General features: G+C 44.1%; 1 protein-coding gene and 1 long non-coding RNA gene across 2 annotated transcripts in view; one reads left to right on the top strand and one right to left on the bottom strand.

Annotated features, from left to right (window-relative positions):
* PARD6G (par-6 family cell polarity regulator gamma) overlaps nucleotides 1–26,728 on the bottom strand; it is a 137,488-nt gene that overhangs the window by 4,060 nt on the left and 106,700 nt on the right. The gene's annotated exons all lie outside the window — the stretch shown is intronic.
* Nucleotides 1–26,728, top strand: part of LOC143782510 (uncharacterized) — an 87,323-nt gene that overhangs the window by 50,708 nt on the left and 9,887 nt on the right. The window lies entirely within an intron of this gene.

Here is a 26,728-nt window from a genome sequence, read left to right as displayed (position 1 = left end):
AAAGTTAAATAGCGCTCTTCCCTTCTGAGCCCTGCCATGTTCCCAGACAGACAGTGGTTTCTCCCACATATCAGCATACTCTGGAAAAAATGGACCCCAAAATCTGTTGTTCAATTTCTCCTGTTACCCTTGTGAAAATAAAAATTGGGTCTAAAGTAAAATTTGTGAAAAGAAAATCTTAATGTTCATTTTTTCCTTCCAAATTCCAAAAAGTCCTGTGAAGCACCTGAAAGGTCAATAAACTTCTGGAATGTGGTTTTGAGCACCTTGAGGGGTGCAGTTTTTAGAATGGTGTCACTTTTGGGTCTTTTCTGTCATATAGGCTCCTCAAAGTTACTTCACATGTAATGTGGTCCCTAAGAAAAAGGTTTTTTAAGTTTTGTTGCGAAAATGAGAAGAAATCGCTGGTCAACTTTTAACCCTTATAACTTATAAAAATTGTGTTAATTTAAAGTAGACATCTGTAAAATGTTATTTATTTACTATTTTGTATGAAATAACTGATTTAAGGGCATAAAACTTAAAAGTTGGAAAATTGCAACATTATCGCCAAATTTTCATTTTTGTTCATAAATAAACTAAAGTCATAGCAAGGACATTTTACGTCTATCATGAAGTACAATATGTCTCGGAAAAAAAACAACAATCTCAGAATCAGTGGGATGCGTTGAAGCGTTCCAGAGTTATAACCACAAAGTGACAGTGGTCAGAATAGTAAAATTTGGCCTCGTCATTCATGAAGGTGCAAACAGTCTTGGGGAGGTTGAAGGGGTTAAGAATTGGGGTGGCTCAATCATGCTTTGGGGTTTGTGTTGCAGCCAATGGCATGGGGAACATTTCACAGGTAGGGAAGAATGGATTCAATGTCATTTTTACAAATTCTTGATGCAAACATAACACCATCTGTAAAAAGCGGAAATTGAAAAAAGGATGGCTTGTACAAATGGATAAAGATGCTAAACATCTGAACATCATTGAAAATCTGTGGCTAAACCTCAAAATAGCAGTGCATGCAAGACGACTCCGGAATCTCACAGAACTGGAAGAATTTTCCAAGAATGGATAAAAATCCCTCAAACAAGAATTGAAAGACTCTTGGCTGACTACAAAAAGCATTTACAAGCTGCGATAGTTTCCAAAGCGGGCGCTACTACGTACTAACCATGCAGGGTGCCTAAACTTTTGCATCAGCCCAAGGAAATATATGTGTCATCTTTAACTTAGCCGTATTGGAGATCATTTCATCTTAAACTTTAACTATTGACAATAACAGTAATTCTGCCCAGGGGTGCCCAAACTTTTACACGCCACTGTACCATTTTTCACTTCTCACCCACTTATGAACCCATGCCACTTCTGAGTTTACCCTTCGGTGTTACTGGATACCTCCCTCTAGTAATTCATTGCTCGTCAGGTTCTTATTTGGTCTGTGCAGGCCAACCATACACTCAGGGTTTCCATGCTTTAAGTGCATAAATAACTGCATTCACCCATTGCAAGTAACTTGCAGAGACCTTAAAAACGTTGCCGACATTGGACAGTGTGTGCCCAAGCGCTGCCAACTTTGTAGTTATGGGAGATGCAGGGAGCTTTGGGAAACTAATTTCCAGCTGTAATGAGAGGTCACACTGTAGGAATATTTTGCTCTCTAAAAGGAGAGAAGTGTTTCTACATGGGGTGCTTTCTATTCCTAAGTAGACTTTGCTAAAAGCCTCTCGTGGGAAAATCTCAAAAGGGATTGTCCTCGTCCCTGTTTGGATTTCACAAAAAAAAAAAACAACAAAACACCACACGTACCCCTTTTGCTAATCCCAATTGTATGGATTTGCCAATCCATACACTGGCCCAATTCCCCTGCCAGACTTCTCTTCCAACGGATCGTTGCACCAACACGTTGACTCCGCAGGAAGGGTCAAGCCAGGCGGGCCATGCAGACAGCATTACATTGTGTTTATTTTTACACCCCCTTTACGGATTGGTGAGGTTCTGGAGAGGCATCTTCATTTAAAATCATGAAAATACTTAGGGGACCTGTGATTACCTATAACATATTTACCTGTACAGGTCGCTGCTCTCCATTCTTTCTTTCCTATATGAAAATTTTGTATTTTTAGCCAACGAGGCATGGTCCTTGATTGATCTATGGAAATATTCTTTAAGAACACACCCAGTTGGTTAAAAAAAAAACAAAATAAAGACAAATGGCTCTGAATGAATCTGGCGCATCTGAAAAGTGGCGTGCACCTTGCCACAAATCTTACTCCAGTGATAGACTGGCATCAGATATCTGGTATAAGGTGTGCCAAGGCTGCTCCGAAATTAGACAAGCTGTTGTGACAAGACCCTGATCCATTTTGGCAGAGCTAGGCGAAAATGACAGAAAAATGGCAAGAATTGCAAAAAACTGCAACTTAAAGGGTTTTACACCAGTATTTGGGGAAAAAACACTGATGAAATGAGGCCTAGATTTATATACAGGACAGAAGAGGCCATATCAGCACAGGGGCATAAGGAAACACCACCAAGAGAACAGCGACATTTACACCACGGAAAAGTGACACACTTATGAAAAGTGACAGGTTCTGTTTAAAAGTAAGTAGACACATGGCCAGGAGAACATAATGATATTATAAACTATGAAAAAAAGTAAAATTCTAAAAAACAAACAAAGGAACTGGGAAAAACCTGCCACGAGAGGCGGGAAAGTACAGTTTACAAAGGATACTAGAACAGAGTAGAATGTCATTGTTAGCAGAGATTTTATCAGTTCATCTGTCAGGTCCAGTCATGTCACTAGTACAAAGAGACCACAGCAAGGATTAGCTAATCCACACAGCCATGCCAGCACATTAATACGGGGATGAAGTCTGTATGCGAGCTGGAAAAGGGGGTTGTACAGATAAAAGGAAAGGCAAACTTCTATCGGCTCCTTAGCAATATTCATCACTTTAATAAACATAGACACAAGGGATAATTTAAAAAAAAAAAAAAGCATGATGACAATCCGGGGTCTCAAGAGGCAACTATTGCATGTTAGTATGAAACGTTTCAAAAACTTCAACAATCGCAAATTTTACACTGCAGGGTTGCACCAAAAATTAGTTCCTCTCATTTTGCCAGAACTGAACAAAACTGATAATGTCAAAAATCACTGAGGCATGACAGGGTGTGGTGACGCCCCATTGTCTAATTCGTGACCAGATGTGGCATACCTTACGTTACAAATCTTACTCCAGTCTGACGCACAGAGGTGCACCCCACTTTTTAGTCGCGCCAGAGTTAATTTGTAAGGATTACCATATGTTGCTTGCTATTGGCAAATCGACCCTCATAGGCTTCTGCCAATAGGGGCTGGTTACAGGTTTATACCGGCCCCTAGGTGACAAAACGCATTTTTTTTTTTTTAAATCTAGGAGCTATAAAACTTTAATTTATGTTGATAGTTATATCAGAACATATTTTTTTCTGCTATGAGCTGTAGTTTATCACCATATGACGTTCTAACCTTTTATAAATTTTATTTTCTAGGGAAGCGAAATGACCATAAAAAGAGCAATTATTTAGATTTTTCTTTGTTGTTTTGGCGTTTAAATGTTATATTTTATTAGTGAAAACTGCCGTGCACACTGCAATACCAAATACAGTAAGGCTACTTTCACACTAGCGTTAATTGCAATCCGCCACAATGCGTCGTTTTGGCAAATAAACGCATCCTGCAAAAGTGCTTGCAGGATGCGTTTTTTCCCCATAGACTTACATTAAGCGACGTATTGCGACGGATTGTGGCGGACCGTCGGGACCAAAAAACGCTACATGTAACGTTTTTTGCTCACGACGGTCCGCTTTTTCCGACCGCGCATGCACGGCCAGAACTCCGCCCCCACCTACCCGCACCTCACAATGGGGCAGCGGATGCGCTGGAAAAATGCATCCGCTGCCCCCGTTGTGCGGCAGAGACAACGCTAGCGTCAGGAACCTCGGCCCGACGCACCGCGACGGGCCGAGCCCGACGCTAGTGTGAAAGTAGCCTAAGAGTCCACAAGTAATATTAACTTTCATTAATTCCCCATGTCCAGCATGAGAGCCCGACACAGGCTCCCCTATGTCCAGCATGAGAGCCCGACACAGGCTCCCCTATGTCCAGCATGAGAGCCCGACACAGGCTCCCCTATGTCCAGCATGAGAGCCCGACACAGGCTCCCCTATGTCCAGCATGAGAGCCCGACACAGGCTCCCCTATGTCCAGCATGAGAGCCCGACACAGGCTCCCCTATGTCCAGCATGAGAGCCCGACACAGGCTCCCCTATGTCCAGCATGAGAGCCCGACACAGGCTCCCCTATGTCCAGCATGAGAGCCCGACACAGGCTCCCCTATGTCCAGCATGAGAGCCCGACACAGGCTCCCCTATGTCCAGCATGAGAGCCCGACACAGGCTCCCCTATGTCCAGCATGAGAGCCCGACGCAGGCTCCCCTATGTCCAGCATGAGAGCCCGACACAGGCTCCCCTATGCCCAGCATGAGAGCCCGACACAGGCTCCCCTATGTCCAGCATGAGAGCCCGACACAGGCTCCCCTATGTCCAGCATGAGAGCCCGACACAGGCTCCCCTATGTCCAGCATGAGAGCCCGACACAGGCTCCCCTATGTCCAGCATGAGAGCCCGACACAGGCTCCCCTATGTCCAGCATGAGAGCCCGACACAGGCTCCCCTATGTCCAGCATGAGAGCCCGACACAGGCTCCCCTATGTCCAGCATGAGAGCCCGACACAGGCTCCCCTATGTCCAGCATGAGAGCCCGACACAGGCTCCCCTATGTCCAGCATGAGAGCCCGACACAGGCTCCCCTATGTCCAGCATGAGAGCCCGACACAGGCTCCCCTATGTCCAGCATGAGAGCCCGACACAGGCTCCCCTATGTCCAGCATGAGAGCCCGACACAGGCTCCCCTATGTCCAGCATGAGAGCCCGACACAGGCTCCCCTATGTCCAGCATGAGAGCCCGACACAGGCTCCCCTATGTCCAGCATGAGAGCCCGACGCAGGCTCCCCTATGTCCAGCATGAGAGCCCGACGCAGGCTCCCCTATGTCCAGCATGAGAGCCCGACACAGGCTCCCCTATGCCCAGCATGAGAGCCCGACACAGGCTCCCCTATGTCCAGCATGAGAGCCCGACACAGGCTCCCCCATGTCCAGCATGAGAGCCCGACACAGGCTCCCCTATGTCCAGCATGAGAGCCCGACACAGGCTCCCCCATGTCCAGCATGAGAGCCCGACACAGGCTCCCCTATGTCCAGCATGAGAGCCCGACACAGGCTCCCCTATGTCCAGCATGAGAGCCCGACACAGGCTCCCCTATGTCCAGCATGAGAGCCCGACACAGGCTCCCCTATGTCCAGCATGAGAGCCCGACACAGGCTCCCCTATGTCCAGCATGAGAGCCCGACACAGGCTCCCCTATGTCCAGCATGAGAGCCCGACACAGGCTCCCCTATGTCCAGCATGAGAGCCCGACACAGGCTCCCCTATGTCCAGCATGAGAGCCCGACACAGGCTCCCCTATGTCCAGCATGAGAGCCCGACACAGGCTCCCCTATGTCCAGCATGAGAGCCCGACACAGGCTCCCCCATGTGCAGAATGAGAGCCCCACACAGGCTCCCCCATGTGCAGAGTGAGCCCCACACAGGCTCCCCTATGTCCAGCATGAGAGCTCCACACAGGCTCCTCCATGTGCAGCATGAGAGCCCCACACAGGCTCCCCCATGTCCAGGATGAAATCCCAATAGCCTCAACATGTCCAACCAAATATCCCATACTCAAATTTAAAAAACAAACAAACCACCACATACTTACCTTGCCCCCGTTCCCACTGCGCTCTGCTTCGGTCTCAAGTGCACTGACTCACCGCAGTACAGCGCTGACATGTTGTCATCGGGTTAGCTGTTTCACATGCAGATTGGTGGAGGAAAGTGCCGAAGATGGAGAATGACAGCGGGCGGCTGAGCACGCTGCGGCCCACTGTTTTCAGCCCCTCGGCTGTCTCAGTCCACGGGCCGGACTGGAACAGCCTGAGGCCAGAAGTGGCCTACTGTCCGCACTTTGCCCAGGTCTGACTTAAACTATACATTATTTTATCTCACATGGCAAGTGCCATAAATATAAACCTTAAGGCCTATTGCAACTATTTCTAACCCTGACTGATTTTAAAGGGGTGGTCCAAAGACCAAAAGTAATTTTACTCCTATGAGCTTACTTTAAGGGTATGTGTCCACGTTCAGGATTGCATCAGAATTTGGTCAGGATTTTATGCAGGTAAAATCCTGACCAAATCTGCACCTGAGGTCACTGGTAGGTCACCTGCATTGTCCTTGCGTTTTTTCAGCAATGTAAGGACATGCTGCGTTCTTGAAAGACACGCAGCATGTCCGTTTTCGCGGGTCTGCCGCATGCGTCTTTTAATGCATAGTGGAGACGGTATTTCATGAAATCCCCCCACTATGCTGTAACATCTGGACGCTGCGTGTTTGACGCTGCGTGTTTGACGCTGCAGCTCAACGCAGCGTTTCCTGAACGTGGAAACATACCCTTATAATATACTTGTATTAAAAATTCTCTATCCTTCCCTAACTAGTTTTCTACACTGCTAAAAAAAAATAAAGGGAACACTAAAATCCCACATCCTAGATATCACTGATTGAAATATTCCAGTTGCAAATCTTTATTTCCTACATGGCAGAATGCATTGAGAACAATAAAACCTAAAAGAGTTCAATTTAAATCAAAATTAATATCCCATGGAGGTTTGGATTTGGAATTATACAAAAAATCAAAGTGGAAAATCAAATGACAGGATGATCCAACTTCAGTAGAAATGCCTCAAGGCAAGGACATGATGCTCAATAGCGTCTGTGGCCTCAATGTGCCTGTATGACCTCCCTACAATGCCTGGGCATGCTCTTGATGAGGCGGCAGATGTTCTGAGGGATTTCCTTTCAGACCTGGATTAAAGCAGTCAACTCTGGACAGTCTGTGGTGCAACATGGTGTTGGTGGATGGAACGAGACATGATGACCCAGATGTGCTCGATTGGATTCAGGTCTGGGGAATGGACAGGCCAGCTAATAGCATCAATGCCTTCATCATGAAGGAACTGCTGCCACTTCAGCCACATAAGGCCTAGCATCGGCATGTATCAGAAGGAACCCAGCGCCTCTCATCCGTGAAGAGCAGAGGGCGCTAATATTGAATTTGGCAATCTCGGTGTTCGCTGGCAAATGACAATCGCCATGCACAATGTTGGGCGATTGGATCCGAGATAAAGTGTGCCGTCACTGCGTGCTGGCACTAGCCCCACCACTGAAACAGAGACATTGATGATGCTTTGTTTCAGGGAGGGGGCAGGAATGCTGCAGTGACTGCAGCCTCTGCCCATGATGACTTTTGCTTAGAATATCCCAGTATGTACTGGGATTCCTAAACAACATTATATATATATATATATATATATATATATATATATATATATATATATATATATATATATATATATATATATATATATATATATATATATATATATATATATATATATATATATATACACACACACACACACATACACACAGTGCAGACAAACTTTGGACACCTCATTTAAAGATTTTTTTGTATTTTCATGACTATGAAAATTGTACATTCACACTGATGGCATCAAAACGCCCTTAGGGCATTACTGCCCTTACTGCTGTATGGGGCCCGATGAGCAGCGGCACACAGGGGGACCCCGCAAGGCCTTGCCTCTTGTGCTTCTGCTCACCAAGGCCCCATCGTGCACTAATGTGCTGTCCGCTGCAGGCCTGCGGTGGAAACGTCTGTGTCGGGGTCCAGGAGCTTTCTCGGAGCTGTGCACGGCCGTCTTACCTTGACGGCTATGCAGCCTTGACACACTCTGCCCTCCGCGGACTTCTGATCAGGTATCTGCGTGTATGCGCCGACATGCACGAGGACACTGACCAGAAGAGGAGCTGTGCCTGCTGGGAATCGCTTATAAGATACGGTATGTAAATTTTTTTTTTTATTTATTTATTTTTTTTAATAAAGTGAATTAAATGGGTGAGGAGGGGATGATGGGGTGCTGCCAAAGATGGAGGGGGTGCTGCCAATGATGGAGGGGGTGCTGCCAATGACGACGTGAGGGAGGGGACAGACTGCACATGAAGTGGGGGGAGAACGCGGGACTGCAAATGATTAAGTGAGGGGCGAATGGGGACTGCAAATGAGGAATTGAGGGTGGGGGACAGCAATTGAATTGAAGGTGGAGGATAGGGAGAGCAAATGAGAACCTGTGGGAGAGCAAATGATGAATTTTGAGGGTGGGAGTAAATGATGTAATGAATGTGGCGGCAGAGCAGCGGATAATGAATAGAGTGTGGGATGGGAGAGAAGACATTACAATGAATTGGGGCGGAAGGGGCATGTAAATATAATGAATCGGTGGAGCGGGAGGCGCAGTGGGGGGCACCGAGGATGCAGTGACTGGTGATGAATTGGGGGAAAGAGTACAGGGGCTAATTAATGTATATATTTATTAGGTGGGGAAAATGGCTATTTATAGCTGGTGGGGGCACAGTGGTGGATTATAATTTTATTTGGAATGGTGGATTGCACAATAACCAATTATATATTAATGGTGGATGTACGTCATTATTCAGCAGTGGGTATGGAAAGTATTCATACCCCCTTTAAATTTTTCACTGTTTCATTGCAGCCATTTGGTAAATTAAAAAAAAAGTTTTGTCATTAATGTACCCTCTGAGCCCCATTTTGACTGATAAAAAACCAAAAAAAACAAAAAACAGAAATGTAGATTTTTTTGCAAATTTAATAAAAACTGAAATATCACATGGTCATAAGTATTCAGACCCTTTGCTCAGACACTCAAATATATTTAAGTCACATGCTGTCCATTTCCTTGTGATCCTTGAGATGGTTCTACTCCTTCATTGGAGTCCAGCTGTGTTTAATTAAACTGATAGGACTTGATTTGGAAAGGCACACACCTGTCTATATAAGATCTCACAGCTCACAGTGCATGTCAGACCAAAAGAGAATCATGGGGTCAAAGGAACTGGCCAAGGAGCTCAGAGACAATTGTGGCAAGGCACAGATCTGGCCAAGGTTACAACAGACTTTCTGCAGTACTCAAGGTCCTTAAGAGCACAGTAGCCTCCATAATCCTTAAATGGAAGAAGTTTGGGACCACCAGAAGTCTTCCTAGACCGGGCAGTCCAGCCAAAGTGAGCAATCGTGGGAGAAGAGCTTTGGTGAGAGGTAAAGAAGAACCCCAAGATCACTGTGGCTGAGCTCCAGAGATGCAGTAGGGAGATGGGAGAAAGTTCCACAAAGTCAACTATCACTGCAGCCCTCCACCAGTCGGACCTTTATGGCAGAGTGGCCCGACGGAAGACTCTACTCAGTGCAAGACATATGAAAGCCAGCATAAAATTTGCGGAAAAAAAAAAAAAAACACACATGAAGGACTCCCAGACCATGAGAAATAAGATTCTCTGGTGTGATGAGATGAAGCTAGACCTTTTTGGTGATAATGCTAAGCGGTATGTGTGGAGAAAACCAGGCACTGATCATCACCTGCCCAATACAATCCTAACAGCGAAACATGGTGGTGGCAGCATTATGCTATGGGGGTGTTTTCAGCTGCAGGGACAGGACGACTGGTTGTCATTGAAGGACAAATGAATGCACCCAAGTACAGAGATATCCTGAATAATGAATACCTCTTCCAGAGTGCTCTGGACCTCAAACTTGGCCGAAGGTTCACCTTACAACAAGACAATTACCCGAAAAACACAACTAAAATAACAAAGTGGCGGCTTCAGAACAACGGTGACAATTCTTGACTGGCCCAGCCAGAGCCCTGACCTAAACCCAATTAAGCCTCTCTGGAGAGACTTGAAAATGGATGTTCACCAGCCAACCTGATGGAACTGGAGAGGATCTGCAAGGAAGAATGGCAGAGGATCTCCAAATCCAGGTGTGAAAAACTTATTGCATGATTCCCAAGAAGACTCATGGCTGTACTAGCTCAAAAGGGTGCTTTTACTCAATACTGAGCAAAGGGTCTGAATACTTATGACCATGTGATATTTCAGTTTTTCTTTTTAATAAATTTGCAAAAATTACCGTACTATATTTGTGTTTTTTTTTCAGTCAAGATGGAGTGCAGAGTGTAGATTAATGAGAGAAAAAATAAACTTTTTTGAATTTACCAAAAGGACTTCAGCTAGAGATGTCACTGGTGAGTCAGTGTGTTACCTGTACACTGACACTATATACAGAGCTCCTGTGTATATTGTCACTGGTGATCACTGTATTACCTGTACACTGACACTATATACAGAGCTCCTGTGTGTAATGACATTAGTATTGTATATATATATATATATTTTTTAAATTAATGATCAGTATTTCAAAAAAGAGAGGAAGACGGAAGTAACTGTCATCAGATCTATAAATTTCAAACTTTATTAAGTATTATATAAAAAGACAACAAAACAAAATGAATTCCAAATAATAAAAAAAAAAAAAAAAAAAAAAAAAAAATTTAAATGGAGGACACATGCAAAAAACCGCACAAAGACAGCAATGCAGCACATATAAGTATGTGTATACAAAATTCTTCTATATATGCATGGACTGCCTATTACACTAATTAGTTATCCCTGTTGCTGTTAAGGTATATGGTATAGAGATTAGAGGTAGCTTATATATATAGAGCTATCCAAACACTATAGCAGCGCTGCACCACTGTTGTGGAGGTATAATGGTTAAATATAAAGAGATAAAGTGCATAGTGCAATATATCCAGCTATTTGCCACCATATAGCCACCAAGCAGCTGAAAGTGCATCTGCAAAATGAGGGAGCATCCACATAATCAGCAATCCTTAAGCCCCATATACTGATAGTGCATACACAAGAGTTAGACAGATTTTAACATAAAATAAATATAAAGTGACTGTGCTACATAACCTGATTGTGCGGTCCTGAGCCCCAACGCGCGTTTCGCGTTTAGCTTCGTCCGGGGGAATGATACATTCCCCCGGACGAAGCTAAACGCGAAACGCGCGTTGGGGCTCAGGACCGCACAATCAGGTTATGTAGCACAGTCACTTTATATTTATTTTATGTTAAAATCTGTCTAACTCTTGTGTATGCACTATCAGTATATGGGGCTTAAGGATTGCTGATTATGTGGATGCTCCCTCATTTTGCAGATGCACTTTCAGCTGCTTGGTGGCTATATGGTGGCAAATAGCTGGATATATTGCACTATGCACTTTATCTCTTTATATTTAACCATTATACCTCCACAACAGTGGTGCAGCGCTGCTATAGTGTTTGGATAGCTCTATATATATAAGCTACCTCTAATCTCTATACCATATACCTTAACAGCAACAGGGATAACTAATTGGTGTAATAGGCAGTCCATGCATATATAGAAGAATTTTGTATACACATACTTATATGTGCTGCATTGCTGTCTTTGTGCGGTTTTTTGCATGTGTCCTCCATTTTTAAATTTTTTTTTTTTTTTTTTAATTATTTGGAATTCATTTTGTTTTGTTGTCTTTTTATATAATACTTAATAAAGTTTGAAATTTATAGATCTGATGACAGTTACTTCCGTCTTCCTCTCTTTTTTGAAATATGTTGACTTAATGGAAGTGTCATACACCTAGGCCATTAGCTCTATTTATGTGACTCTAATGATCAGTATTGTAGTATTCGGTCACTACGTGGTGGTAATGGTCTGGTCATGGTGTGGCGGTATTTGTTCCCAGTATGTGGTAGTATTCGATCACTATGCCATGGTAATATGTGGTCTGGTTATGGTGTGGCGGTATTTGTTCCCTGCATGTGGTAGTATTCGGTCACTATGCCATGGTAATATGTGGTTTGGTCATGGTGTGACGGTATTTGTCCCTTGTATGTGATATTAATGATCATTCTAAAAATATATATATATGACTCATTCACTTAAAGATATACCTTAAAAGAGTATTGGATATTTTAAGAAATGTTTAATAGGTTAGAGTAGAGTAGGGCCCGGCCAAAAGAGTCTACCATGTCGTGGTAGTGGCTTAAAAATTATTTTGGCCAAAACAAAAGCTGCTGGCTATGTATGTGATCTGGTGTTTGCTGGTAACTGTTAATATCAGATTGGTGAGGAGATGATGCAAAAGATGGAGTTTTTCCAAGAGTGGACAGTAGGACTGTGGAAGATTCGAGATGTGAAGGCGGAGGTGGGGTGGAGCCTGGGCGGAGTCTCAAGGGGGCCTGAAAATTGCGCCAGTATGGGGCCCTTAAATTCCTAGTGGCGTCCCTGCTTGGGCCAGTGAGCTCATTGTACAGTTCTGGAATGAAGCCTTGAGATGAGCTCTAAGGTCCTTTGCTAAAGAACCATAGGAGGTCTACTCCAATAAAAGGAATAAGCAGGGAGCACTAAAGGCCCCGTCTCACATAGCGATTTACCAACGATCACGACCAGCGATACGACCTGGCCGTGATCGTTGGTAAGTCGCTGTGCGGTCGCTGGGGAGCTGTCACACAGACAGCTCTCTCCAGCGACCAACGATCAGGGGAACGACTTCGGCATCGTTGAAACTGTCTTCAACGATGCCGAAGTCCCCCTGCAGCACCCGGGTAACCAGGGTAAACATCGGGTTACTAAGCGCAGGGCCGCGCTTAGTAACCCGATGTTTGTTTTTTTTGGTAACCAGGGTAAACATCGGGTTACTAAGCGCGGCCCTGCGCTTAGTAACCCGATGTTTACCCTGGTTACCAGTGAAGACATCGCTGGATCGGTGTCACACACACCGATTCAGCGATGTCAGCGGGACCTCAACGACCAAAAAAAGGTCCAGGCCATTCCGACACGACCAGCGATCTCACAGCAGGGGCCTGGTCGCTGGTACGTGTCACACATAGCGAGATCGCTACTGAGGTCGCTGTTGCGTCACAAAACTAGTGACTCAGCAGCGATCTCGCTAGCGATCTCGCTATGTGAGACGGGGCCTTTAAGCCACAAACATGGAATAACCCCTGCCACCAGCATCAGCAGAGTACAGTATTTCCGCTCCTTGCTAACTTCTGTGGGATCAATACAAACAGCATAACCCGACCAGAAGATTAAGCCTCTCTGACCGTGCACAGGAGGTTATACAGGGCATCATTAGACGTTTTTAAAAAAATTGTTCCAGTGCTGAAAAAAATACGTCCAATGGTGAAATTGCTTAATTTTCATTTATTGACCAATCTGACAATCCCTTTAAGGGATTTTATGCAACATTAAACATTTTGTAATCAATTTCTAAACAATTTTTCATGGAATTATTTTCTAGGCAGAAAGATTAACAAAATATTGTGATTGATGTAATTTCCCATCTGCTCCTGGTGTAACTACTGCAGAGTTGCAGACATTAGAAAGCATGCTGGCAGGTGTGAAACGCTGCCATAGGTTTAATGCATCAAGTTCTATGCACTAGGATCCTATTTATTAATAACTTTAGTATACAACTAGCTGAAGAGCCCGGCGTTGCCCGGGGATAGTAACTAACTGTGGTTATAACAAATTATGATTATGAAAAAGAAGAAGAAGTGTAACCGGCACTGAAAAAGCTGTATATTGAGACACAATTTAGTGTGTGATCTTGCTTGGAGTGGACGCTATTGGCCTCTAATGAGAATCAGGTGGTGCTCTGCGTGCGACATTTAGAAATCATAAATTCAGCCAATATAAGAAAGAATTGCAGCACTCACCATCCATCTTCAGCTAAAAATTGTCCTTTATTTAGCACTTAAAATCTTCACAGACATATTGTGGCATCGGCAGGAGTACACGAGGGAGCTGGGGAGTGAAAAGGGAGGACGACGGCCGTTTCGCGCTCAAGCGCTTCTACGGGTCCATGTATGTTACAATGGTGATGTCATTTCCTTTTATAGAAACAGACTCACAACATAAATAAAGCAACATTTGTGTCAATTAAAAACAAACCTTAATTACAGACTGCTTTCTATAACGGAGTTAGATAAAGATCGCCATATTTAATTTGTCATTTAATCCTAGGGGACCTTGCGCATTCGTTTTTAGGATCCATTTGGCTTCACGCTGCAATAGTAACTTGCTATGATTACCCCCTTGTTCGGGGAAATTAACCATCTCAAGACCGGCAAATCGTAAGAGATTAGGATTACCACACAGTGTGCCTCCTGCATATGCTTTACAAAACGCACTCGCGCCTTCCCGGTAGATATTGAATTAAAATGTTCTCGGAACCGGACCATTAATGGTCTTATGATTTTTCCGGTAAAACCGGTTACATGGGCAAAAAATGGCATATACAATAAACTTACTTTTGCACGTTATAAAGTCTCTTACCAAGTGCTCTATAGATCCCAGTTTAAGGGGGTTATCAGTACTATGCAGATGGCAAAAATTACAGCTCCCACATTTAAAGTTGCCCTGTGGTGATATTTTTTTGATCCAATTATTTTCCATTTAAACATAGCCCGATGGATAGGGAAATTCATGCGGCCATACGAAGAAATTGGCACGTTCTGCAGAGATGCGGATTTCAGTAAGTTAACCGCATCTGCCCCTTTATTTGCATATAAGCGTTCAAAAAACATAGGCGACCTAGTAGTTAAAAATCGACTCCCTCGATTGGAAAATAATTGGATCAAAAAAATATGGCAAGTTACTATTGCAGCGTGAAGCCAAATGGATCCTAAAAACGAATGTGCAAGGTCCCCTAGGATTAAATGACAAATTAGATATGGCGATCTTTATCTAACTCCGTTATAGAAAGCAGTCTGTAATTAAGGTTTGTTTTTAATTGACACAAATGTTGCTTTATTTATGTTGTGAGTCTGTTTCTATAAAAGGAAATGACATCACCATTGTAACATACATGGACCCGTAGAAGCGCTTGAGCGCGAAACGGCCGTCGTCCTCCCTTTTCACTCCCCAGCTCCCTCGTGTACTCCTGCCGATGCCGCAATATGTCTGTGAAGATTTTAAGTGCTAAATAAAGGACAATTTTTAGCTGAAGATGGATGGTGAGTGCCGCAATTCTTATATTGGCCAAATTATGATTATATTGCACAGAAAAACATTTCACATCATATATTCAACACTACAGATTTCCATTTTTCCTCTCTCTCATCATCTTCCCCTCACACGTGCACAGCAACTTCCTGTTATGAGCACAGCTGTGCAATCCATGAGGCTCCTCACTCTCCCTTGATGTCATGCCTGACAGGAGAAACTCCATGCTAGACAACGGAGCTAGATGTGGCCTGTGTCTGCCGCACACTGATACTCTGATGGCGGCGGCCCTGATTGTAGCTCGCAGCGGCTGGGACGTCGCAGTCGGTGAGTTTTGCAGGATGGCTTTCAAGGTGAATGTGTCTCCGCCCGTGTGCACCAGCAACATGGGCCGTGTGGTCGGGGATTTGCGTGTGGAGTGAGTGTGGCTATGTGGAGTGGGCGTGGCTTGATATATATAATATATATTATATATCATGGCGATCGCCCGCGCACAGGGGGCTGTGAACGGTTGTCAGCTGATTCTGACATCTGACACCAGCTGTCAGTACCAGGAGCGCAGCATTTGGCAAGCAGTGCGTTTTACCTGCGGATTTTGCAAAAACGGTGCGGAAAAATCCGCACACGAATCCGCAACGTGGGCACATAGCCCAAGAATGGCAAGATTACGAATTTTGTGATTTAATAGAAATCATTAAAAAAAAAAAAAAACAACCACAAAATTTTAAAAACATACATGTAATATAAGAACCTGATTTAAACAATGGGTCAATTTTTATGACGTTCTTTTAGGGCAAAGCTGACATAGTAAATACCAATGATTTGCTGGATCCGTTTCTATAAACATTCTTCTACATAATATCAGGTTTTTAGAGGGTCAGGTGTTCACCACCACACACTAGTTTATAGACTTTCCTTAAGGTACCTTCACACTAAACGATATCGCTAGCGATCCGTGACGTTGCAGCGTCCTGGCTAGCGATATCGTTGTGTTTGACAGGCAGCAGCGATCAGGATCCTGCTGTGATATCGCTGGTCGTTGATTAAAGTTCAGAACTTTATTTGGTCGTCAGACCGGCGTGTATCGTCGTGTTTGACACCAAAAGCAACGATACCAGCGATGTTTTACACTGGTAACCAGGGTAAACATCGGGTTACTAAGCGCAGGGCCGCGCTTAGTAACCCGATGTCTACCCTGGTTACCAGTGTAAAATGTAAAAAAAAAAAAACTACATACTCACCTTCGCGTCCCCCGGCGTCCGCTTCCCACACTGACTGAGCGCCGTAAAGTGAAAGTGAAAGCACAGCACAGCGGTGACGTCACCGCTCTGCTGTTAGGGCCGGCGCTCAGTCAGTGCAGGAAGCGGACGCCGGGGGACGCGAATGTAAGTATGTACTGTTTGGTTTTTTTACATTTTACGCTGGTAACCAGGGTAAACATCGGGTTACTAAGCGCGGCCCTGCGCTTAGTAACCCGATGTTTACCCTGGTTACCCGGGGACCTCGCCATCGTTGGTCGCTGGAGAGCGGTCTGTGTGACAGCTCTCCAGCGATCAAACAGTGACGCTGCAGCGATCGGCATCGTTGTCACTATCGCTGCAGCGTCGCTTAATGTGAAGGTACCTTTAGGAAACCAAACACTAATTGACAGTTCTGGAAAACACTTCAAAGACATGATTGCATCCAAGGAAAATCTCTGCAGACAGCTTAGCAGTTAGGTCAATACAGATGTGTCATCCCTTTAAACAACAAATGACTGGGCAGTGTCAAGATTAGACAGATCTTCTCCATAGTCATTTTAAACCGTGTACTATTTAGACCATCAGGAACTATCAGCCCTCACACAGACAGTCTAGCAGAAGCAATTTATAAGCCAAGCCCTAATGTTTAAAGCTTCGCGTCAGATCTTTACGATTTCTACAGTTCGGGGGAGGCATAATTATATACTACATTTACCTATGAGCTTATGACTTATACTGTATATGTCAAGCAAACAGAACAGGATAAGAGTACACCCCTCACATTTTTGTGAATATTTTATTACGGTATATCTTTTCAGGTGACAACACTGATGATAGGACACCTTGATACAATGTAAGGTGTAAGGTAGTCAGTGCACAGCTTGTATAACAGTGTAAAATTTGGTGTGCCCTCTAAATAACTCAACACAGCCATTAATGTCTAAACTGCTGGCAACAAAAGTGAGTACACCCCTAAGTGTAAATGGCAAAATTGTGCCCAAAGTGTCAATATTGTGTGTGGCTACCAGAGTTAAGCCCTGCCTTAACTCTCTTGGGCATGGAGTTCACTGGAGCTTCACAGTTTGCCACTGGAATCCTCTTCCACTCCTCCATGACAACATCAGAAAGCTGGTGGATGTTGGAGACCTTGCGCTTGCTCCTCCATCTTACCTTTGAAGATGCCCCACAGATGCTCAATAGGGTTTAGGTCTGGAGACATGCTTGGCCAGTCCAGCACCTTCACCCTCAGTTTTTTTTTTTTTAAAGCAAGGCAGTGGTGGTCCTGGGGATGTGTTTGGGGTCGTTATGTTAGAATACTGCCCTGTGGTCCAGATTCCGAAGAGAGGAGGGATCATGCTCTGCTTCAGTATGTCACAATACATGTTTGTATTCATGGTTCCCTCAATGAGCTGTAGCTCCCCACAGCCAGCAGCACTCATGCAGACGCAAACCATGACACTCCCACCACCATGCTTGACTGCAGGAAAGACACACTTGTCTTTGTACTCCTTACCTATTTGCTGCCACACACGCTTTACACCATCTGAACCAAATCAGTTTATTTTGGTCTCATCAGACCACAGGGCATGGTTCCAATAGTTTATGTCCTTAGTCTGCTTGTCTTCAGCAAACTGTTTGCAAGCTTTCTTGTGCATCATCTTTAACCCCTGCAGCAATGCTGGCATCACTCATGCATCTATTTTGAAAAGATAAACTCTGAATATGATGCGGAGCATGTGCACTCAACTTCTTTGGTCTACCATGGCGAGGCCTGTTGGGAATGGAACCTGTCTTTTTATCCTGCTATATCATCTTAGCCACCAAGCTTCAGTTCAGTTTCAGGGTGCTGGCAATCTTCTTATAGCCTAGGCCATCTTTATGTACAGCAACAATCCTCAGACAGATCTTTCTTGTGAGGTGCCAGTGTCTAGTATGAAAGCGTCTGAGAGCGATAACACCAAATTTAACATACCTGCTCCTTATTCACATCTGAGATCTTCTAAGATTGATTCACTTGACACTAGGGAGGGAAAATAGCTAAAGGTGCAAAATTTGGCCATTTTCAATTAAGGGTGTACTCACTTTTGTTGCAAGCAGTTTAAACATTAATAGCCGTGTGTTGAGTTATTTAGAGGGCACACCAAATTTACACAGTTGTACAAGCTGTACACTGACTACTGTATTTTTCGAACTATAAGATGCACTGGACCATAAGACGCCCCTCAAATTTTGGTGTGGAAAATGAGAAAAAAAGATTTTTTATAAGATTGGTGTCTGTCTTATCGTCCAAATTTAAGGTATCTTACCTGAGGGCCGGCAGTGGTAGAACGGGGTCACAGGAGGCATGGTCCCTTCCTCAGGAAGCCGGCGGCGGCAGAAGTGGGGCAATGCTGCAGTCCCGGGGTATCCCAGCGGTACGATGCTGCGGATCCAGTGCCGTCGGTGAGGCAGAGCAGAGTGCGTTGCATGGAGCAGGGTCCCTTCCTCAGGATGCCAGAAACAGAAATGTGGCGATGCTGCGGCCCGGTGTCCACGGTGAGCAAAGCCGAGTGCATCATTGGTTTCTCGGAGGCCCTCGGCTACAGGAAAACGGCCCGCGAGAAACCAATTATCTCAATCTACGCACTCACGGCCTCCGGCTGCCATTTTCCTGAAGTCAAGGGCCGCCGAGATCTCAATCTGTGCAAGCACGACTTCTGGTGGCCATTTTCCTGAAGCCCACACCCTCAGGAAAATGGCGCGAGAGGCCCAGAAGAGATCTCAATCCGCGCACGCACCGCCTTCAGGAAGATGGTCGCAGGGAATCTAATGATGCACTCCGCACTGCTCACCGCCGACACTGAGCTTCAGCATCGCCACACTTCTGCCGCCGCCAGTTCCCTGAGGAAGGGAGTGTTGTGCCATGAATAGCTATAAAAACATTAACAAAAATGTGATGGGTGTACTTATTTTTGTGATATAGCTATACACACCTACCTGTGCAAACATTATAGGCAGGTATGGAAAAAATGCCTGTAGGTAAGAATTCTATTTTAAAGCAGTGGTAATTGTTTGTGTTCAGCTATTAGCAAAATTCAAAGTGAATGAACGAAAATCAAATCAATATTTGGTGTCATTCGTTTTATGTTTATTCTCTTTATTTTCAGCAAATTTAAAGGGGTTTTTCTGTCTTCTGATGAAAGGCTGCAGTCACTTTGGGACTCCAGACTTCTGATTCCTTACAGTGTGCACAAGCAGTCAGGATTCTCCAGTGTCAATTTGAATACATGCGGTCACGTGTCGACTAGACATACATGGCCTTGTTCAATACAAGTGAACTGAACAAGTCTGAGAGTGTCTAGTCGGAATGTGCCCAGAGTATGCAAATTGCGTACTTGTGGTTAAGGGAGCGCCTACCTACTCTGGCCGGCGACACGGGTGAATCCCTACAGCGTTCCATATACACGCTGTAAGGGATTCATTAGTCTGCAGTCAAATATGCAGATATCCGTTCAGCTGCAATACCAGATTCAACCAAATGACAAGTATGGGGTCGTTTTTATTTTTATATTGGATATGTCACTTTTATAGGCTATTTTAAGAGGCACTATAAGAGACACTTAATTAACCCCTTCATGACCCAGTCTATTTTGACCTTAATGACCTGGCCGTTTTTTTGCAATTCTGACCAGTGCCCCTTTATGAGGTAATAATTCCGGAACGCTTCAACGGATCCTAGCGGTTCTGAGACTGTTTTTTCGTGACATATTGGGCTTCATGTTAGTGGTAAATTTAGGTCGATAATTTTTGCGTTTATTTGTGAAAAAAAATGGAAATTTGGAGAAAAGTTTGAAAATTTCGCAATTTTCAAATTTTTATTCTGTTAACCCCTTCACCCCCAAGGGTGGTTTGCACGTTAATGACCATGCCAATTTTTACAATTCTGACCAGTGTCCCTTTTTGAGGTTATAACTCTGGAACGCTTCAACGGATCCTGGTGATTCTGACACTGTTTTCTCGTGACATATTGTACTTCATGATAGTGGTAAAATTTCTTTGATATTACCTGCATTTATTTGTGAAAAAAAACGGAAATTTGGCGAAAATTTTGAAAATTTCGCAATTTTCCAACTTTGAATTTTTATGCAATTAAATCACAGAGATATGTCACAAAATACTTCATAAGTAACATTTCCCACATGTCTACATCAGCACAATTTTGGAACCAACATTTTTTTTTGTTAGGGAGTTATAAGGGTTAAAAGTTTACCAGCAATTTCTCATTTTTACAACACCATTTTTTTTTTAGGGACAACATCTCATTTGAAGTCATTTTGAGGGGTCTATATGATAGAAAATACCCAAGTGTGACACCATTCTAAAAATTGCACCCCTCAAGGTGCGAGGTGCTCAAAACCACATTCAAGAAGTTTATTAACCCTTCAGGTGTTTCACAGGATTTTTTGGAATGTTTAAATAAAAATGAACATTTAACTTTTTTCACACAAAATTTACTTCAGCTCCAATTTGTTTTATTTTACCAAGGGTAACAGGAGAAAATGGACCCCAAAAGATGTTGTACAATTTGTCCTGAGTATGCCGATACCTCATATGTGGGGGTAAACCACTGTTTGGGCGCATGACAGAGCTCGGAAGCGAAGGAGCGCCATTTGACTTTTCAATGCAAAATTTACTGGAATTGAGATGGGACGCCATGTTGCGTTTGGAGAGCCCCTGATGTGCCTAAACATTGAAACCCCCCACAAGTGACATCATTTTGGAAAATAGACCCCCTAAGGAACTTATCTAGAGGTGTGGTGAGCACTTTGACCCACCAAGTACTTCACAGAAGTTTATAATGCAGAGCCCTAAAAATAAAACAAAAATTTTTTCCCACAAAAAAAATTTATTTTTTCGCCCCCAGTTTTGTATTTTCCCGAGGGTAACAGGAGAAATTGGACCCCAAAAGTTGTTGTCCAATTTGTCCTGAGTACGCTGATACCCCATATGTGGGGGGAACCACCGTTTGGGTGCATGGGAGGGCTCGGAAGAGATGGAGCGCCATTTGGAATGCAGACTTAGATGGAATGGTCTGCAGGCATCACATTGCGTTTGCAGAGCCCCTAATGTACCTAAACAGAAAAAAATAGAAAATAACCAAGTGTGACACCATTCTAAAAACTGCACTCCTCAAGGTGTGCAAAACCACATTCAAGAAGTTTATTAAACCCTTCAGGTGTTTCACAGGAATTTTTGGAATTGAACATTTAATTTTTTTTCACAAAAAATTTACTTCAGCTCCAATTTGTTTTATTTTAGAGTAACAGGAGAAAATGGACCCCAAAAGTTGTTGTACAATTTGTCCTGAGTACCCCGATACCCCATATGTGGGGGTAAACCACTGTTTGGGCGCATGGCAGAGCTCGGAAGGGAAGGAGCGCCATATGACTTTTCCATGCAAAATTGGCTGGAATTCAGATGGGACGCCATGTTGCGTTGGGGAGCCCCTGATGTGCCTAAACATTGAAACCCCCCCACAAGTGACACCATTTTTGGAAAGTAGACCCCTTAAGGATCTTATCTAGATGTGTTGTGAGAGCTTTGAACCCCCAAGTGTTTCACTACAGTTTATAACGCAGAGCCGTGCAAATAAAAAATATTTTTTTTTTCCACAAAAATTATTTTTTAGCCCCCAGTTTTGTATTTTTCCAAGGGTAACAGGAGAAATTGGACCCTAAATATTGTTGTCCAATTTGTCCTGAGTACGCTGATACCTGATATGTGGGGGGGAACCACCGTTTGAGCGCATGGCAGAGCTCGGAAGGGAAGGAGCATCATTTGGAATGCAGACTTAGATGGATTGGTCTGCAGGCGTCACATTGCGTTTGCAGAGCCCCTAATGTACCTAAACAGTAGAAACCCCCCACAAGTGACCCAATACTGGAAACTAGACCCCCCAAGGAACTTATCTAGTTGTGTTTTGAGAACTTTGAACCCCCAAGTGTTTCACTACAGTTTATAATGCAGAGCCGTAAAAATAAAAAATAAAAATTTTCCCCAAAAAATTATTTTTTAGCCCCCAGTTTTGTATTTTCCCAAGGGTAACAGGAGAAATTGGACCCCAAAAGTTGTCCAATGTGTTCCGAGTACGCTGATACCCCATATGTTGGGGTAAACCCGTTTGGGCGCACGGGAGAGCTCGGAAGGGAAGGAGCACGGTTTTACTTTTTCAACGCAGAATTGGCTGAAATTGAGATCGGACGCCATGTCGCGTTTGGAGAGCCCCTGATGTGCCTAAACAGTGGAAACCCCCCAATTATAACTGAAACCCTAATCCAAACACACCCCTAACCCTAATCCCAACGGTAACCCTAACCACACCTCTAACCCAGACATACCCCTAACCCTATTCCCAACCGTAAATGTAATCCAAACCCTAACCCTAACTTTAGCCCCAACCCTAAAACTAACTTTAGCCCCAACCCTAACTGTAGCCTTAACACTAGCCCCAACCCTAACCCTAATGGGAAAATGGAAATAAGTACATTTTTAAAATTTTTTAATTTTTCCCTAACTAAGCGGGTGATGAAGGGGGGTTTGATTTACTTTTATAGCGGGTTTTTTTAGCGGATTTTTATGATTGGCAGCCGTCACACACTGAAAGACGCTTTTTATTGCAAAAAATATACTTTGCGTTACCACATTTTGAGAGCTATAATTTTTCCATATTTGAGTCCACAGAGTCATGTGAGGTCTTGTTTTTTGCGGGACGAGTTGACGTTTTTATTGGTAACATGTTCGGGCATGGGAGATTTTTTGATCGCTTTTTATTCCGATTTTTGTGAGTCAGAATGACCAAAAACCAGCTATTCATGAATTTCTTTTGGGGGAGGCGTTTATACCGTTCCGCGTTTGGTAAAATTGATAAAGCAGTTTTATTCTTCGGGTCAGTACGATTACAGCGATACCTCATTTATATCATTTTTTTAATGTTTTGGCGCTTTTATACGATAAAAACTATTTTATAGAAAAAATAATAATTTTGGCATCGCTTTCTTCTGAGGACAATAACTTTTTTATTTTTTCGCTGATGATGCTGTATGGTGGCTCGTTTTTTGCGGGACAAGATGACGTTTTTAGCGGTACCATGGTTATTTATATCGGTCTTTTTGATCGCGTGTTATTCCACTTTTTGTTTGGCGGTATGAGAATAAAGCGTTTTTTGCCTCTTTTTTTTACGGTGTTCACTGAAGGGGTTAACTAGTGATATAGTTTAATAGGTGGGGTCGTTATGGACGCGGCGATACTAAATATGTGTACTTTTATTGTTTGATTTTTTTTTATTTAGATAAAGAAATGTATTTATGGGAATAGTATTTTTTTTTTCTTTATTTAGGAATTTATTTTTTTTTATTTTATTTTATTTTTTTACACATTTGGATTTTTTTTTATTTTTACTTTTTTACTTTGTCCCAGGGGGGGGGGACATCACAGATCGCTGATCTGACAGTTTGCACAGCACTCTGTCAGATCACCGATCTGAGTTCCAGTGCTGCAGGCTTACCAGAGCCTGGTCTGCACCCGGAAGTAATCCCTGCAGGACCCGGATGCAGCCCCGCAGCCATTTTGGATCCGGGGCCTGCAGGGATAGGAGGTAAGAGACCCTCGCAGCAACGCAATCACATCGCGTTGCTCCGGGGGTCTCAGGGAAGCACGCAGGGAGCCCCTCCCTGCGCGATGCTTCCCTATACCGCCGACACACCGCGATCATGTTTGATCGCGGTGTGCCGGGGGTTAATGTGCTGGGGGCGGTCCGTGACCGCTCCTGGCACATAGTGCTGGATGTCAGCTGCGATAGGCAGCTGATACCCGGCCGCGATCGGCTGCGCTCTCCCCGTGAGCGCGGCCGATCGCGCTGGACGTACTATTCCGTCCTTGGGAATTAGGGCCCACCCCACATGGACGGAATAGTACATCCAATGGCAGAAAGGGGTTAAACGAGAGAGTTAGGTGACACAAAATAGTTAATAAATAACATTACTCACATGTCTACTTTACATCAGCACAATTTTGGAAACAACATTTTTTTTTGCTAGGAAGTTATAAGGATTAAAATTTGACCAGCGATTTCTCATTTTTACAACGAAATTTACAAAACCATTTTTTTAGGGACCACCTCACATTTGAAGTCATTTGAGGGGTCTATATGGCTGAAAATATCCAAAAGTGACACCATTCTAAAAACTGCACCCCTCAAGGTGCTCAAAACCACATTCAAGAAGTTTATTAACCCTTCAGGTGCTTCACAGCAGCAGAAGCAACATGGAAGGAAAAAATTAACATTTAACTTTTTAGTCACAAAAATGATCTTTTAGCAACAATTTTTTTTTATTTTTCCAAGGGTAAAAAGAGAAACTGGACCCCAAAAGTTATTGTACAATTTGTCCTGAGTACGCCGATACCCCCATATGTGGGGGGGGACCACTGTTTGGGCGCACGACAGGGCTCGGAAGGGAAGGAGCGCCATTTGACTTTTTCAAGGAAAAATTGGCTCCAATCTTTAGCGGACACCATGTCGCATTTGTAGAGCCCCTGTGTGCCTAAACATTGGAGCTCCCCACATGTGACCCTATTTTGGAAACTAGACCTCCCATGGAACTAATCTAGATGTGCGGTGACCACTTTAAACCAATTGCTTCACAGAAGTTTATAACGCAGAGCCGTGAAAATAAAAAATCATTTTTCTTTCCTCAAATTATTTTTTAGCCCGCAATTTTTTATTTTCACAAGAGTAACAGGAGAAATTGGACCCCAAAAGTTGTTGTCCAGTTTGTCCTGAGTACACTAATACCCCATATGTGGGGGTAAACCACTGTTTGGGCACACGTCGGGGCTCGGAAGGGAAGTAGTGACTTTTGAAATGCAGACTTTGATGGAATGGTCTGCGGGCGTCATGTTGCGTATGAAGAGCCCCTGATATGCCTAAACAGTAGAAACCCCCCACAAGTGACCCCATTTTGTTAACTAGACCCCCCAAGGAAGTTTATAACGCCGAGCCATGAAAATAAAAAATAATTTTTGAGGAATGAAAAATTATGTTTTAGCAGGCAATTTTTCATTTTCGCAAGGGTAACAGGAAAAATTGGACCCCAATAATTGTTGCCCAGTTTGTCCCGAGTATGCTGATACCCCATATGTGGGGGTAAACCACTGTTTGGGCGCACGTCGGGGCTCGGAAGGGAGGGAGCACCATTTGACTTTTTGAACGCAAGATTGGCTGGAATCAATGGTGGCACCATGTTGCGTTTGGAGACCCCTGATGTGCCTAAAAAGTGGAAACCCATCAATTCTAACTCCAACACTAACCCCAACACACCCCTAACCCTAATCCCAACTCTAGCCATAAGCCTAATCACAACCCTAACCCCAACACACCCCTAACCACAACCCTAACCCCAACACACCCCTAATCCCAACCCTAACCCCAACCCTAACCCCAACACACCCCTAACCATAACCCTAATCTTAACCCCATTTCCATCTCTAGCCCTAATTCCAACCCTAATTCTAATTCCAACCCTAACCCTAAGGCTATGTGCCCACATTGTGGATTCGTGTGGGATTTTTCAACACCATTTTGTAAAAGGCACTGCGTTTTACCTGCAGAATAACCGCTGATTTCCAGTGTTTTTTGTGCGGATTTCACCTGCGGATTCCTATTGAGTAACAGGTGTAAAACGTTGCGGAATCCGCACAAAGAATTGACATGCTGCGGAAAATACAACACAGCGTTTCCGCGTGTTTTTTTCCGCACCATAAGCACAGCGGATTTGGTTTTCCATAGGTTTACATGGTACTGTAAACCTGATGGAAAACTGCTACGAATCCGCAGCGGCCAATCCGCTGCAGATCCGCAGCCAAATCCGCACCTTGTGCACATAGCCTAATTCTAACCCTAACCCTAGTGGGGAAAAAAAATAAAATTATCTATCTATATTCTTTATTTTATTATTGTCCCTACCTATAGGGGTGATAAAGGGGGGGTACTATTTTTTTAATTTTGATCACTGTGATAAAACCTAAATGTACCTGGAACGAATGTGCCGGCCGATTCGGCGGGCGCACTGCGCATGCGTCCGCCATTTTGGAAGATGGCGGCGCCCATGGAGAAGACGGACGGACACCGGGAGGCTCGGCAAGTATGAGGGGGTGGGATCGGAGCACGGGGGCGGACAGGAGGACGGGGGAGCGGACAGGAGGACGGGGGAGCGGACAGGAGGACGGGGGAGCGGACAGGAGGACGGGGGAGCGGACAGGAGGACGGGGGAGCGGACAGGAGGACGGGGGAGCGGACAGGAGGACGGGGGAGCGGACAGGA

This window comes from Ranitomeya variabilis, chromosome 6, assembly GCF_051348905.1.
Source record: "Ranitomeya variabilis isolate aRanVar5 chromosome 6, aRanVar5.hap1, whole genome shotgun sequence".
Taxonomy (NCBI): domain Eukaryota; kingdom Metazoa; phylum Chordata; class Amphibia; order Anura; family Dendrobatidae; genus Ranitomeya; species Ranitomeya variabilis.
This window is presented reverse-complemented; position numbering and strand designations above follow the sequence as displayed.